The sequence below is a fragment of the Lissotriton vulgaris genome, chromosome 1_1 (assembly GCF_964263255.1).
Source record: "Lissotriton vulgaris chromosome 1_1, aLisVul1.2, whole genome shotgun sequence".
NCBI classification, from domain to species: Eukaryota; Metazoa; Chordata; class Amphibia; order Caudata; family Salamandridae; genus Lissotriton; species Lissotriton vulgaris.
Genome location: NC_141685.1, coordinates 26,737,909 through 26,754,607, shown reverse-complemented (window position 1 = coordinate 26,754,607; position 16,699 = coordinate 26,737,909).

Below are 16,699 nucleotides of genomic sequence, written 5' to 3'. Positions count from 1 at the left end.
AATGATCTGACATCTAAGAAGATGCCCAAAAAGGTTCAGTGGACAGAAATCTGTCAAAAGGCATTTGATGACCTGAAGAAGGCCATGTGCTCTGCACCTATCCTGAAGAGTCCTGACTACTCAAGAGAGTTCATTGTCCAAACAGATGCTTCTGAGTTGGGAGTGGGAGCAGTGCTTTCACAGCTTAATGTAGATGGCCAGGACCAGCCCATTGCTTTTATTAGCAAAAGGCTGACCCCCAGAGAGAAACGTTGGTCAGCTATTGAGAGGGAGGCCTTTGCTGTGGTGTGGGCCCTGAAGAAGTTGAGACCATACTTATTTGGCACTCACTTCAAGATTCAGACCGACCATAAGCCCCTCTTATGGCTTAATCAGATGAAGGGTGAAAACCCCAAACTACTCAGGTGGTCCATTTCCCTACAGGGGATGGACTTTACAGTGGAGCACCGCCCGGGGACTGACCATGGCAACGCAGATGGTCTCTCCAGGTACTTCCACTTAGAACATGAAGACACAACTGGTCAAGGTTAGTCTAATGTCCCTGCGTTTGGGGGGGGGGGGTTGTGTAGGAGAGTAGGGTCTGCTATCCTATGGTCACCCCAAATTTTTGCTTTTTGCTTCACTGGTTTATGACTTAATGTGGCTGTGGGCCTGCTAATCAGACCCACAGCCTGCTGTTCTCTATCTAAATTACTGCCAATGCACTTTAGGTGCATTACGAATTGGAACTGGTTCACCTTATTGGCCCCTGTAACAGTGTACCCTAGGTACCCAGGGCATAGGTGTTTCCAAGGCCTACCAGGGGCTGCAGCATGTATTGTGCCACCCCTGGCCTGGCCTCCATATTTGACACAACTGGCTGATCACTCAGCTGGGGTAAGTTGGTGTAAGCACCTCTTACTTAGATATAGTATCCCTATATTTAACCTTAAACTAGACACATATGTTCCTATCAGCCACTCCTATGGAAGGCCTCTTCAATCCTGGAGGCAGAGTGCTTGGAAATATGTGAGATGGTGCTCTAGCATGAGCTGAGCCTGTCTGCAGCTGTCGGGAACCACTCCCTAAGCTGTTCCGGGATATTGCCATACCATATATGAGCATCCAGGCAGCGCGTTACTCTGCCGCATAACATAATTCTTAGGAGCTGAGTTGGCGAGCATTATTTGATGAACCGTACTATTTTAGAAACTGAAATTTAGCGATTTTAAAATTGTATGAAAAATGGATTTTATTTAGTGAATTTGCAGACAGCATACCTGTAGCTGACCCGCATTCACTTGCTAGCACATTTTCGCCCGGTACCTGCCGATCTAGGGCAAGGCACTGAGCACCAGGGACTTTAGTGGCGGCCATCTTAGGTCGGGACAGAGCGGTGAGAGCGCTCTAGTCTCGGGCATAAAAGGAATCGGTTCCTCTCCGCGCTAGCGGACGCGTTTGTGGACGCGCTACGTCAGCGCCAGAGTCTAGCCTGAGTCGGCCCGTCTGTGCCCGTCTGGGCCAGGCCGGGACACGGGGCACGAATGTCTGCCCCACCTACTTCAGGGATGACAACAAGTGAGCATCTCAGGGCTCTTCGCCCCATGAGAGATAATAACTGTATTTCTTTGAATCCATTACTTGCTGGAGCACAAGCATGCCCTCATTGCACCCTCTCTCTGACTAACTATCAGCCCTATCCCGAAGCTAAACACAGTACTAATAACAAAGCCTATTCCCTGCGAAAGGTCCCCTGTGATTTTACATTTTATATGGTAAACTGTAGATCATTACCACAACACAAACTGGATATCTTTCATCTTCTAATGGAGGAAAAGCCTAGTGCAGTATTTCTGACGGAGACGTGGCTCCACGATAGTGCAGGTCCAGATGTTGCAACTGCCCTCCCCTCGAGTTACGCTATTGTAAGAAAGGACTGAGTAGGACAAGTAGGTGGGGGGATTGGAATTATTTACAATGGAGATCTTGTGTGCAACCTCGAACCTGCAGATAGTCCCAGCTGTGAGGCGGCATCGTTTAAGATTACCCTTAGCCCCAATTTTACTTTCTCTGGCCTATTGATCTACCGCTCGCCAGGGAACAATTCTTTATGGTCAGAAAATTTGGTTACCTACATTCTACCATACCATCTTAATGCCCAAAATTTCACAGTACTAGGGGACCTAAATCTACACTTAGAAGACGATAACAATACTGCCTGTATAAATCTCATTGATGACTTCGCGGCCTTAGACATGACGCTGAGCAACAAGGGCCCCACCCATAAAGCTGGCCATTTGTTAGAAGAGGCCCCATATTCCATGTTTTACAACCATTGCCACTGTGCTACTCGGGCGGTAGTAATAAATTCGGTGTGGGCACCATCTTTCCCTGACATGGATTTTCATAATCCTAATCCTCAATTGTCAGCGCCAGAAGTGTTTCCTTGGTGTATTGCATTGTTATATTTCATATAGAATTACCGGAATGGGCATTGAGAAGTGTTTCTTAGTGGTAAAAACTATAAGAGCACTTTAAGTGGATTATTCATATGCCAGGACGTATTGCTGCATGGGGCTTGTTAAGTTTCTGTAGTGAACTTGTCCTGCCATCTGCAGTGATTACTCCAGTATTCGGGCTACTTCCGAATGAGAGTTACCTGATGCTGAACGATCAAGGCTTCTGTGGAATGCTACCAGGCATTGCATATCTGGAAACCGTCGGCTCTAGGGCTACTTGTTGTATGCAAGTATTGTTTCCACCGATACATTCAGTCAGGGAGGCACCGTTATGGCCTTCACTGAATGTTTCCTCCATACAATTTGATGCTCTTAGCTGAATGAAAGCCATGCTTCTACAGCAAAATGTGCCCTTAATCTCCGACCGAGAAACCTTTGATCTTCAAATAGCAAGGATCTCGGCTGATACAGGCACTCATACGTACAAATGGCCCCATTCAATTCGCAGAAATGATGGGCCTTATCTTTAATATGTCTGATACGAGTGGTATTGTACACCTATTTAAGACCACAGGGTCAGGAATGTTAAGCACCTTTCAGACAGTCCTCAGAGTTATCCCAAATTTTATACACTCCGTGTTTGGAAGCATTTTCGGAGATCTTCCGCTTATCCTGGCATTAATTGCAGAAATACTAATTGTCATATTACTGCTATGCAATGGACGGCCCAATCACAAACGAGTTGGCAAAAGTGCTCCTTGAGCGGGAATACCGTGAACACTTGGTGCAACATCAGGGCATACCTCGCCTGTGGGAACTGAGCGCCTCCTGGTTCCTGTCATTTAGACCAGTCTGTATGGACTGCATCTTACCTGTTCTTCGATGCCTGTTCTGCGGAGAAGAATGCGTGTTAGATCTCTGACACTTTCATCAGCTATGCCTTCGGACATAGATGCTATGCTGGACCCCAAAAAAGGCCTATACTCTAAGTAGTCCCCAGCGTATTCCTATACTGATAGCTGCGTTCCTCGAGAACCCACAGGTGCCGTTTGCTCCTGCTGGGTTAGGTGTTGCCTCCTCCACAGGCACTCTGGTATCAACTACCTCACAAGCTGCCCCAGCACCGGCTGTTGACAGTACTGAATATCATCTATGTGCGATTGACGGCGAGGTGTTAGACTTGTCATCTCCAGTAGCAAACACCGATATAGTTGCATCTCCCAGCCAGGACACTTAATCTCAAATTGGCTCTTCGTGTGCTGGGAAAGAATTAGGCTTCTTCTTTTTCTCATAAATAAACAAACAAAATTTGGAACATTTCCTAAATTGACACTTTTACTGAAAAAGGCATGGCCTTCTTCTGCTTGTAGTAATGAAACTTCTTTGACTTGACAAATTTGACTTTTTTCACTGAGTGGCAATTCAAACATCAGCCTTTGAAATTTTCTAAAGACTATTTTAAAATGATTTTAATACTTTTAATAGACACATTTTATTGTGCGCTACTTAGTCGTTTGCTAGCATTCATTATTGTGCGGTTCAGAAGAGGAGTGGGTGTTATATTTCAAATAGATGACCTAATATAGGCATAATCCTAGAATGTCCTAATATAGACATGATCCTAGATGCCCTAATATAGGCATGTTCCTGGATGCCCTAATATAGGCATGATCCTTCACCTACATTAGCCCCCTACACTACACAATAACGGGCTCTTAGGATTGAACCTTTATCTAGTTTCATTTCTGGGTGCAGAAAGAGGGTTTCCTTAAACAGAGGCCTCCTATAACATCTCTGAAGGGCTCATAAATTATGCATGAAAAACATCCATTTGCAAGGTTCATCCCTTACATCTTCCTCAGTCCGACAATGGTCCATACACACCACACAAGGGACAAAGAGGCCCCAGATACTTTTGGGTATAAATAAACCACATCTTGCCATAGTAAGTTAGAGGAGACCGTGACTTCCTGGCTGACACACTGACCAGAGACGCTGAGGTTCCTGCATGCAGACGCTCCAGCTAGCAGTGGTCTAACATCCCTCACGGGGTGTCCAACTTGAGACCAGGACGGGGTCCCACATTTTCTCATTCTAAGGTAATGGTGTTGACTAGATCCTAGAGGGACTGTTGGCATAACACCTATATAGATGCTAGGTACATTTAGGTATATCTAGTTAGGGAAGTATCGTAGGAGTATGGACTTTTATCATATGTTTTATATCTATGTATGTATTCATGATTATTGCAACATGGTAGAGCTTTACCATTTCTTTACTTTCGTAGTACTGCTAATCATATATCTCTAGTACTGTCTAACGGTTGTTACAGCTCATATATTCTACACGAGAAAAACAACTGTTCAATAAATTCTTATTGAAACGCCCAGACTGTTTATTCTGTATATCTCTGAGACAGACTAAGTGAGCAAAAAGTAGTATGTTGTTTCCACGATTCTGAGGGTTCAGGGTTGTCATGTTCTGAGGTTGCCAGAAACTATTCTCTCCTTGATAAGAGGAGACTCTAGTCACTAGGGATCTCCAACCTGTAGCTCGGGAGCTACTGGTAGCTCACCAGCACCCTCAAAGTAGCTCTCAGAGGTGAAGCCAAACCAAGCTGATCTCAGAGATTTTATGTATATTAAAGAAGGCAGCACTGCTCATTGCATTACCCGTAGGAGTTACAGACAGCCAAACCAATGGCAGGGCCTCTTGATAACACTCAAACACACACTGTGTTGGCCTATCAATCAATCAATCAGGGATTTATAGAGCTCACTACTCACCAGTGAGGGTCTCAAGGTGCTGGGGGGAGGGGGGGGATTTGGGCAGCTCAGGTCATTCGAAAAGCCAGGTCTTGAGACTCTTCCTGAATGCTTGCAGTGTGGGGCTTCTTCTGATGCTGAGGGGGGTTCTTCTAGGTCTTTGCCACGATGTAGGAGAAGGATCTGCCTCCTGTTCTGGCTCTGTGGATGCGGGGATTTCGGCCAAGGCCTGGTCAGGGGAGCAGAGGTTTCTCTTGGGGATAAACAAGAAGATTCTTTTTTTGAGGTATTGGGGTCCTGTGTTGTGGAGGGCTTTGTAGGTGTGTGTGAGCAGCTTGAAGGTCACTCTTTTTTTGATGGGGAGCCAGTAGAGTTCTCGTAGGTGCTGGGTGATGTAGTCTTGTCGTGGGATGCTAAAATTGCTCAGGAGGATGCATCATGCTGTGGTCACCAGATTGGTGGCCAGTGGATCTAGATGCTCCCCCAGTGCCTAAGATCGTAGTCAGGAACCCCAGCATATGCCAGGCAATGACCATGAAAGAGCACGCTGCTACCACCACTGGGTCCTGTTTCCATGTACTTGGTTTATTACGGTGAATCTGCCCCTTCCTTCCATTGTCCACACCGAAAACTGTTATCCAGGCACATGTACTAAGCTGCTTTCTACTGTAATGCCCTTTTGGGCTCAACTAATGAGTGTTCGCTGAGCAGATTACAGGTGGTCCAAAACACCACGGCGTGCCTTGTCTCGAATGCTCCAACTAGAACTGCCTCTCTTTCTCTCCTACAACAACTCCAGTGGCTCCCGGTACGTAAACGAATCAAATTTAAAATCTGTTGTATTGTACACAAGGCCTTGAACAGCAAAGGCCCCAGCTATCTTGCAAGGAAATTTAACCACTACATACTCATTAGGTCTCTCCATTCCGGGATCTAAATCTCTGCTTCTGGTACCACGGTTCAAAACATCCCAACTGGGTGGGAAAGCTTTCTTTCACCTAGACCCTCTCTACTGGAACCAGCTTCCTATCCATCTGCAACAATGCCCTGATCACCTTCAATTCAGAAGGTTCCCCAAAACCACATTATTTTACCATGCCCCCCTTCATGGCCTACTCATACACCTCCATAGCGCAGAGATACCCCTCCGGCGGTGATTCAGGCTCTTTACAAATGAAATAAACAAATAAAATGAATACGATGCTAAGGACGAGCCTGGCTGCGGCGTTCTGGACTGTCACGCGTCTGTGAAGCAGAGATTGGTTGATTCTGGCATAGAAGGCATTCCCATAGTCCAGCCTGCTGGTGATGAGTGCACAGTTGATGGTCTTCCTGGATTCTAGGGGGGGGGGATCCATTTGAAGGACATGCAGAGGGTGTTGAAGCATATGGAGGCAACGGCTTTGGCCAATGGGTCTGCAACGTGAACCAGCTATATCCACTTTAAATCAACCTAAGAAGGAGATTGGCCATGTTATACACCCTGCTCTGTGTGTGACGTCAAAGAATATTGGCAGCAGTAACCAGGGCTGACCCACCAAAGTGTGTGACTGCAAGAACTAGAGTGAAAATGTGTTAGTTGGGAGCATGATCAACCAGAGAGCTGAGGGAAGAGAGTATGCATCCAGGGTAAAGAAAATTCACATTCATTATTGTGTGGGTGGGTGACATTGTGTCCTTTCCTAATAAACAGTGTTTTTTGAAAAAAAACATTTTTATTTGCATTTTATTATGTAACAATAATACAATCATGTCATCAATGGTCATCAGTCCCTTCCTCCCAGCCCCACATCCACCGAGCATCACCTTTAAAAGTAGTATAGTTTCGATCAGAGCAAGTATAATCCCCAGACCAGTCTCGGGCCCAGGTCTGTAGTGCCATAGCGTGCTACCTTCCGGGGTGCCTATGTCCATTGTCGCCAGCCGGGTCTGGTGGCTCAGTGGACTAATGCGTCCACTGCAGGGGCCTGTGTTCGACCTCATGGTCACAGGTTCAAATCCCGGCGGGTCCACTCAGCCTTTCATCCATCTGAGGTCGATAAAATGAGTACCATTGAGTTGGGTAACAATAAACATCTGTTATTCAGCGCCAAGAAACCGCTGGGTGAACGTGCGCTTTACAAATACACATGTTATGTTATGTTATGTTATGTTATGTCGCACCTTCTCCCCATGTCCACTTTCATATTCCCCCATGATATTTCCGCCATTTTCTCCAGACTCTGCCAAATTTCTTAGGGCACCCCCTAGCTTTGTATGTGACCCTTTCAGCTGCCATGTATAGATCTAAACCTTTCCACCATTCTTCCAGCTGCGGTGGCACGGCTACCCCCCACTTCTTTGCTTCGTCTCTCTTGGCCACCACCAAAGCCAGGACCAAAAAAATCAATAGCGGGCGTACAAGATCCACATTGTTGGTCATACTCAGCAGGACCAGTTTAGGGTCTAGCAGCAAGGAAGTCTCTAGCACCTCCTCCAGTTCCCTCCGGACGTCCGTCCAGTAGGCTTGGATTATGGGGCATGACCAGATTATGTGGTAAAAAGTCCCTTCATCTCGTCCACATCTCAGGCAGATCATGTCTCCAGCTCTCCCCATTTTATGTAAGCGTACCCAATCAAAATAGGTCCTATGCAGGACATTAAATTGGATGAGCCTCTACCGGTATTTAATAGCTACCTCTCTAGGGTGCATTAAAATTGTATCCCAGTCCACTGTATCCATTTCTCCCACATCTCCCTCCCATTTGCTTCTAAGTGTACCTAGCTGTTCGGACATGTTATTCATAAGTGTCCTATATGTGAGCGATACCGCCCTTTCCGGAATTTGTTCCTGTAGGAGGCGGCCCTCTAAAGGTGCATATTCAGGGAGTGTGTCCACTGGGATCCCTTCCGCCCGCCAGGCATGCCTCAATTGCGCATATTTAAAGTATTGAGAGCGGTGCCTGTTGAAATTGTTATCTGAATGGGTGGATCGGAGTAACATTCATCCATTTGAGCAAACGGGTTTCCGCAAAGGCCATGGCACCATGGATAATCTAACAGCTTTACAAGTGATAATGGATAAATACATCACGGTCCGAGGTGGAAAAGTATATGCAGCCTTCATAGATTTCTCCACAGCTTTCGATAAAGTTGACCCACCCTTGCTGTGGAGGAAACTTTCGTCCTTAGGCATGTCACCTTTACTGTTAGATTTAATACAGGACCTCCATACGGATACCTGGTGCCGAATAATGATGGGAGGGGAAAGAGGCCTGTCACACACCATCCTCTCTGCCAATGGTCTTAAACAAGGATGTTTGTTGGCTCCCTTATTATTCTCCCTTTATGTTTATGATCTCCATCAAGTTTTGTCTTTGAGTAGTGGTATTGCCCCTGTATTGGGACATAAAGCTATTGTATGTTTAATGTATGCTGACGACATACTGTTGTTAGATCTGACACCGAAAGGCCTGAACAATCGTCTGCATGCATTACATGTCTTCACAGAGTTGCATTTTTTACAGATAAACATCTCCAAAAGCAAGGTTATGTGTCTGACCGGAAAGAAAAGATACTCTCATGGGAATTTCGCATGGTCATTAGGCGGCCAAAAGTTAGAAATTGTGAAATCCTATACATTTTTAGGGAAAATAATATGTGGTAATATGAGTAACAAGGCCCATATTGAGAATAACATGCGCAAGGCTCTGATGCAGGGTAAGGGCTTAAATGCACACTACAAAGCCACAGGAAAACGGCATTTTCCCTATTTGCTCGAAGCTTTCCGCGCAAAAATCCCGGCTTCCTTGCTCTACGGCACTGAACTTAATGATGTGAGTAGCTGGGGATTTCTCCACACTATTGAAGGCAGACTCCTGCGACAACTAACCTCTGTTAATTCTGCCTGCTCTGCGGCCTCTCTTAGGCTTGAGTATGGCATAAGAAGTAGTTGGGTTCAGGGCTTGGCTGGTATAGTAAGATGGATTTTTTACCTAGCCAAATGTGAACCAGCCACATTAAGACACCTTATCCTAAAGGAATTATTGGGTCCTTTAAAGGAGTTTTCCCCAATTGTAAAAAACTTCAGAAAGGCGGTCACATGATTGCAATTGGAGGAATCTACCCTTTTTTCTTTATCCCTATATCAGTTAAAAGCCTCCTTAAAATTAGCAACATGGAAGTTAAGCTTCTCGTTGGATAGGGACCTGACAAGAAAGGTGATCTGCCGGTGATTAATTCTTGTGTTCTTAAAACTATGCAACTCTACGCTACTTGGAATCTTCCCCACGGCATTCGTCATTTTTTGTTTTTATTAAGGCAAGATATGCTACCACTGAATAACCTTTTATCCAAGTGGAATGGTTCCCCTAACAAATGCACCTTGTGTAACAACTCGATCCAAGATCTCACTCATGTTTTATTCATATGTCCGACTTTGACAAACTCTGGTCGTAAGTGGGTGAGACCAATTTGCCTAAAACTTGGTATTTTATCTGCCAGTGCCTTTTCTGAAGCTATCCTTAAGCCCCCCAATGAAATGTTTTGTTCAAGAATTTTTAACTTTTTTAAATGCTTTTTGGATCTGTATTAATATGTTTGCTGTTTTTTCTGTGTAATATTGGATTGTTATTGTAGATGTAAATTTTATGTGGGCCTCTCACGAGTTCCAAAACATAAATAAAAAACTTGAACTTGAACTTGAGTGCGGTGCAGGCCAAAGTCCGCCCTTAATGCTTGGAAAGATTTCAATTCCCATTTTGCAGTCACGTCGCCTAGCGTTAAGATCCCAATGTCGTCCCACGTCTTAAACCCTTTTAATTTATTCAGTTCCTGGAGCCAAGTACAGTGCCATAGCAGCGTTTGTCTAGTGGGCCTCTTTTCCCAGCCTATGGTCTTGGTCGCACGGTTCCAGACCGTCAAGGTAAGTCTGATAGCTGGCAGCAGTCTCCCCCTCCCTTTGCCCCCATAGAGATAGTAGTTATATGGGCGGTTAGCCATTGTGTGCCTCTCCAGTTTGTATGTGGGGTGCAGAGCCAGGGAATGGCCATCCCTGAAGGATACAAGATCATCCGTAAGGACCGCGTCAAGCACACAGGAGGAGGCATTGCCATCGTCCATAAGAATTCCATTCGCATCTCAACCAGCTCAGACGTCAACCTTGCCAGCGCCGAGCACCTTCACTTCCAGATTCACAACGACCCCAAGACCACACTCAGAGGCACCCTCCTCTACCGGCCCCCGGGACCCCGGGCACAATTCAATGACGACATCGCTGACTTTATCACCCCACACGCCCTCCCCTCCGAGGACTACATCCTATTGGGAGACCTCAATTTTCACCTGGAAAAGAGCAATGACAACAGCGCCACCACCCTTCTGGACAACCTCGCCAACCTCGGACTGAAACAACTTGTCACTTCCCCCACCCACATTGCAGGTCACACACTCGACCCTATCTTCATCTCCAGCAAACATGTCTCATTCAGCCACACCACAGCTCCTCATTGGACGGACCACAGATGCGTTCACTTTATCTACAATAAGACCACAATCCACAACCACCTCCAACCCACCCTGCGTAGAAATTGGAACAAACTCACCATCGACCAGATCTCCTCATCGCTCCTTCTATATCCTCCTGTCCACTCTTCAAACCCCCACCAAGCAGCCATTAACTTCACCCAATGGCTATCCAACAGCGCCGACATCCTAGCACCGTTGAAAAAACGTCAAATCAAACTAGGCAGCAAACACGCCTCCTGGTTCAACGATGATCTTAAGAAATCCAAGAAACTATGTCGCTCCCTCGAGAAGGCCTGGAAAAAAGACCCAAACACCAGCACCAAGGACGCCTTCAAAAACGCCACCCGCATACACCACCAACTAATCCGGTCTGCCAAGAAAGCCGCTTTCAAAGAACGACTAGATAACAACGCCCACAACAGCAAGGAATTATTCAACATCGTCAAAGAATTTACCAACCCATCAGCCAACTCCAACGACATCACCCCCTCCCAAGCCCTCTGCGACTCCCTAGCTTCCTTCTTCCACAACAAAATCGCAGACATCCACAACAGCTTCGACAACCGACCCGGAGACCAACCCACCCAACCTTCTGCAGGACCTTCACCACCCTTGAACATCCTCAACGACTGGGACCCAATCTCCACTGAGGACACCATCCGCCTGATGAACTCCATCCACTCAGGATCCCCCACAGACCCATGCCCTCACCACATCTTCAACAAAGCAGACTCCATCATAGCTCCACACCTCCGAGACGTCATCAACTGCTCCCTCAACTCCGCCACCTTCCCGGAAAGCTGGAAACACGCAGAACTCAGCGCCCTTCTGAAAAAACCCACAGCTGACCCCACCGAACTCAAAAACTACCGCCCCATCTCGCTTCTTCCTTTCCCGGCCAAAGTCATCGAGAAAGCTGTCAACAACCAGCTTGCCACCTTCCTCGAAAGCAACAAATCCCTCGACCCCTCACAGTCCGGATTCCGAGCCAAACACAGCACTGAGACCGCACTCATCGCAGCAACAGACGACATCCGAACTCTATTGGACAATGGAGACACAGTCGCCCTCATCCTCCTTGACCTCTCCGCAGCCTTCGACACAGTCTGCCATAGCACCCTGCTACAGCGCCTCAGAAACATTGGAATCCAAGGAAAAGCACTGGAATGGATCACCTCGTTCCTCACCGGAAGAACTCAGAGAGTCCGGCTCCCTCCATTCAAGTCAGAGGCCTCGGAAGTCATCTGTGGCGTGCCGCAAGGATCGTCACTCAGCCCCACCCTCTTCAACGTGTACATGAGCCCCCTTGCAACCATCGCTCGCCAACACAATCTCAACATCATCTCCTACGCTGACGACACCCAACTGATCCTCTCACTCACCAAAGACCCTAACACCGCCAAAAACAACTTACACGAAGGAATGAAAGAAGTTGCCGAGTGGATGAAGTACAGCCGTCTGAAACTTAACTCAGACAAAACAGAAGTCCTCATCTTAGGCACCTCCCCCTCCGCCTGGGATGACTCTTGGTGGCCAGAGGCCCTTGGAAAAGCACCCATCCCGACGGACCACGCACGGAACCTGGGCGTCATTCTGGACTCCTCACTCTCGATGACCAGACAAGTCAACGCCGTCTCATCATCTTGCTTCAACATTCTTCGCATGCTCAAAAAAACATTTCGCTGGATCCCCACCGAAACTAGAAAAACGGTCACCCACGCACTGGTCACGAGTCGCCTGGACTATGGAAACACCCTATACACCGGTACCTCCGCAAAACTCCAGAAAAAACTCCAACGCATCCAGAACGCTTCAGCCAGGCTCATACTAGACATCCCACGTAAAGAACACATCTCTGGTCACCTGAAAAACCTCCACTGGCTCCCCGTAAATAAGAGGATTACTTTCCGCCTCTTAACCCACGCACACAAAGCACTTTACGAACTTGGACCCGAATGCCTCAACACACGACTGTCCTTCTACGCCCCCTCCCGTCAGCTACGATCCTCCAACCAAGCCCTTGCCACTGTACCTCGCATCAACAAAGCCACCATGGGAGGTAGATCCTTCTCCTACCTGGCAGCTAAAACCTGTAACTCTCTTCCCACTCACCTCCGCCTTACTCAGAACCACCTAGCATTCAGAAAGCAACTTAAAACTTGGATATTCGACAAGTAACTCCCCCCCCCTTCCTCAAGCGCCTTGAGACCCTATGGGTATGTAGCGCGCTATATAAATCTTGACTTGACTTGACTTGAGTGTTCTGCCAAATAGTAGGCCTCGATACTGGGGAGTGAGATCCCTCCACTGTACTGGTGTCTTTGTAGAGTTGTTAGTGCCACCCGTGGGTGCTTACCCAACCAAAGAAAGGTTCGTAACTCCGCATTCATCTCCGCGAACACCCTACGGGGAGAGGGTAGTACTCCTTCTGAAAGGCATATAGGAGCTTGGGCAGCATCATCATTTTAAACATGGCCGCACGGCCCAGGATTGTAAGGGGAAGCAGCCACCATCTGTTCGCGTCTTCTATAAAATTATGTACTATCCGTTCTATGTTCTTGTCATAGGAGCGGCCTCTTTTTAGCATCACCAACACACCAAGGTAAGTACAGCCCTCGATAGTCGTCTGAAGCCTCTCTGGGAAGCCCATCCATTGTTCCTGTCCCCTGGGATCGTATAGGATGGACTTATGCCAGTTTATCTGGTACCCTGCGTGGGCTCCGTACCTTTCCAGCTCTAAGAATAGTGCCGGTATCATAGTTTCTGGGTGCGTTATGTATAGAAGGACATCATCCGCATAGAGAGATATTTTTTCCTCTGCGGTATCAGTCGACCATAGTTGGAAACCTCTAATGTCCGCGTTTTGCTGAATTGCACTTGCGAGCACCTCAATCGTTAGCGTAAAAAGGAGGGGGGACAGGGGGCACCTCTGTCTAGTCCCTCGTCTCACCGGGAAACCCCAGGATAAGATCCCATTTACTTTAACCTTGGCTCTGGGATCCGTATATAGCAATTGGACCCACTTCCAGAATTTGGGACCAAAACCAAGCTGCAACAAGACAAGACCACTTTTGACGAATCCGACCCCTCATTCTCAGCTATGTAGACTTTTACATTGGCCCTGAGGCCCTTCAATATGGCCTGATTCTGCAGGTCCCAAGCTGACAGCCTCCAGGACCCGTTTCTCCTTTCCCTCCTCCTCCCCACTTGCACCAGGAGCAGGGAAAGATCCGAGATCCCTCTGGCTCTGTATTCAGCTAAGTCGTCTCTCGTCAGAACATGTCGGGCAAAAAAAATATAGTCCAGTCTAGAGTAGACCCTGTGGGCGCTCTAAAAAAAAAGGAGTAGGCCCTGGCGTCCGGGTATAACCATCTCCAGACATCCGTCAGTCCCAGGGTAGTAATCATCATAGAAAGCAAAGTCGGGGTCTGGTCTCTGGACCTGTCTCCTGTTCTGTCTTGTGTTGGGACCAGCACGTCATTGAAGTCCACCCAGCACTTGCAGTGTATCCGATGAATTAAGGAGGATATGCCGAGACGATCGTGTACTCCTGCCGTCTCCAAGTGCCCCTTGCTCCCACAAATGTCCCCTGGGGGTCCATCCATATTCGCGCCACCCGGAACGGTGGATTTTTTAAATTAATATGGCCACCCCCTCGAGCCTGTAGTAAATCCCCCATGTGCTAGAACTTTGTACTGCCCTCTAGCCAGAAAGCCGCATTTAGTGCCCTGTAGCTGTGTTTCTTGTAATAGGTATATGTCCGGGCCCACCCTTTTCACATAGGAATTCACTAGGTCTCGCTTAATCTTACTTCCTAAACCATTCACGTTCCACGTTAAGATCTTGAGCCCCTCCAGATCCTGCAGTACCTCTACATGTTTAACCGGCATTCTGTCTGAAATCCTGGTATGTGGTGCATAGTCTCGGCGCTAATAGAGCTTCTTGGACGAAGGTGTGTGTGACCTTTCTGACATGTCCCGCTTCCTCCCCCCTTCACCAACTCTCCATCCCACCCTGCCCTCCCATCCCATCTGTCTCCAGCCTCAAACCTTCCCAACTTTAGAACCCATGAAACTCCCTGCAGCCCCCCCACCCTACCTCCCTCCCCCGGCAGTCCTCCACCTTTAAAGATGAGATAAAGGACTCACTGGTGGAGAAGGTCTGTCGCCCTCCCTGAGTTCACCCCCTACAAACCCACTCCAAACAGTTTATCTAGTAAGTACGAAAAACAACAACTTCTCCCATAGGACCCACTGTCATAAACATTCTAGTTAAGAACTGTGAGCGCAGTGGATATAGGGTGTAAAACAACTTGCGTGCTTCCGGGCTGAGCCAGCATCTCATTCATCCCTGGTCCCTCTCTGTTCATGCGTTAGAGTCTGGATTGTCCCCTTGCGAGGTCTGCACCTCTGTAACCGCTTCTTTCTCTAGTTCATTGATAGCCTCCACCAGCGGATGCATCGACTGGTCCTCTGATTCCTCGCCTCCGGAGGTGACCCCTTTGGCATCTTCTTCCCCTTCCGATCGTGCATTCCCAGTCAAGCAGCGAAACCTAGAACCCGCCTGACCTCCGATGTTGAAAGTATTTGATCCGTGCTGTCGTGAGCTCGTTGGATTCTGTGCAGGGTAGGGCGTCGCCTTCACGTGCCTGGAGCCTTGTTTTCTCCGCTGCCTCTGCGTCTTCGGTGTCTCCCACTGGGTCCTGGCAGCGGTCTCCCTCTCTGCCACCCCCCTCAGCTCTCCTTCGCGCCTTCGAAGCGGTGGACGCTCCTCCAGCCATTGCCACGCATCTTCCGGGTGGGTGAAAAAGTATGTCTTTTCTTTAAAGATGACTTTGAGTTTGGCCGGAAAGGGCAGCATGTATTGGATCCGAAGGTCTCTCAGCTTTGCTTTCACTGCGTCAAAGGAGCGTCTCTGTTTCTGAACTTCTTGGCTATAGTCGGGGAAGATCATAATCTGTGTATTTTCCAGACGGATCCCACCCAGTTTCCTGGCTTCGCGCAGTATCTCATCTTGGTCGGCAAAGTTCAAAAATCGAGCGATGATCGGGCGTGGTCTCTCTCCCACCAGGGGCTTCACCAGGAGCGCCCGATGTGCCCTCTCAAATATGAAGCAATTGGAAAATGTCGCCTTAGGCAAGGTGTGCAACAGCCATGTACGCAGGAACTCCACCACATTGGGCCCTTCGATTCCCTCCCTAAAGCCCACAAAGCGGAGGTTGTTGCGCCAGGCCCTATTTTCCGCATCATCCACCTTCCACTGTAGTTGTTTATGCGAGGCCTTGAGCTCCTTCACGTCCCTCTGCAATGAGAGGATAGTGTCCTCCGCCTCCCCTAGTCGAGTTTCAGCCGTGGTCCCCCTCTCCGTGAGGTTGCAAAAGTCCTGGCGCAAGAGCATTACCTCGGAGCCCAGTTCCCCGATCTTGACCTCCAGGGCCGCCAGGAACGCCTGTATGTCTTCTCTAGATGCCTGGATGGCCTCATCAGAAGAGCCGTGTCTAAGCGTGGACTCACGGACTCCGCGCCCGCTGGTGCTGTAGTGGGCGCCGACGCATAGCGGTCCAATGTGCCCTGACATGGGACCTTGGGAGCCACTTCCTTCTTGCCCATCTTGTCCGTCCGAGGCGGCTACGGGGCCGGTGGTGGCTAGATAGGGTACTTCTCACCTCCCGAGCGCGGGGTCCAGGGGCCCGTTCCTCCATGCCCCTTTGTCACTGCTGGCCCGCTTCTCTCCACCAAGCTAGGCACTCGCGGCTCTCGGCGCAGCAGCAGGGGCTCAGGTGCCCCCACCTGTAGGGTCAGCGCTGGAGACTGTCTTGGGGACCATCCAGCCGTGCGTCCAAGGCCGGGGGGGGCAACAGGCGTCACTCGCAGGGAAGGGTGTCTTGTGCCCTGGCTGAGAGAAGCGCTGTCTTTACCCTGTTCTCTGGCCAGGCCCAACTTACTAGTGTCCGTATGGCACCCTCCGTAGGCCTCAGACCCCTTTAGTGCT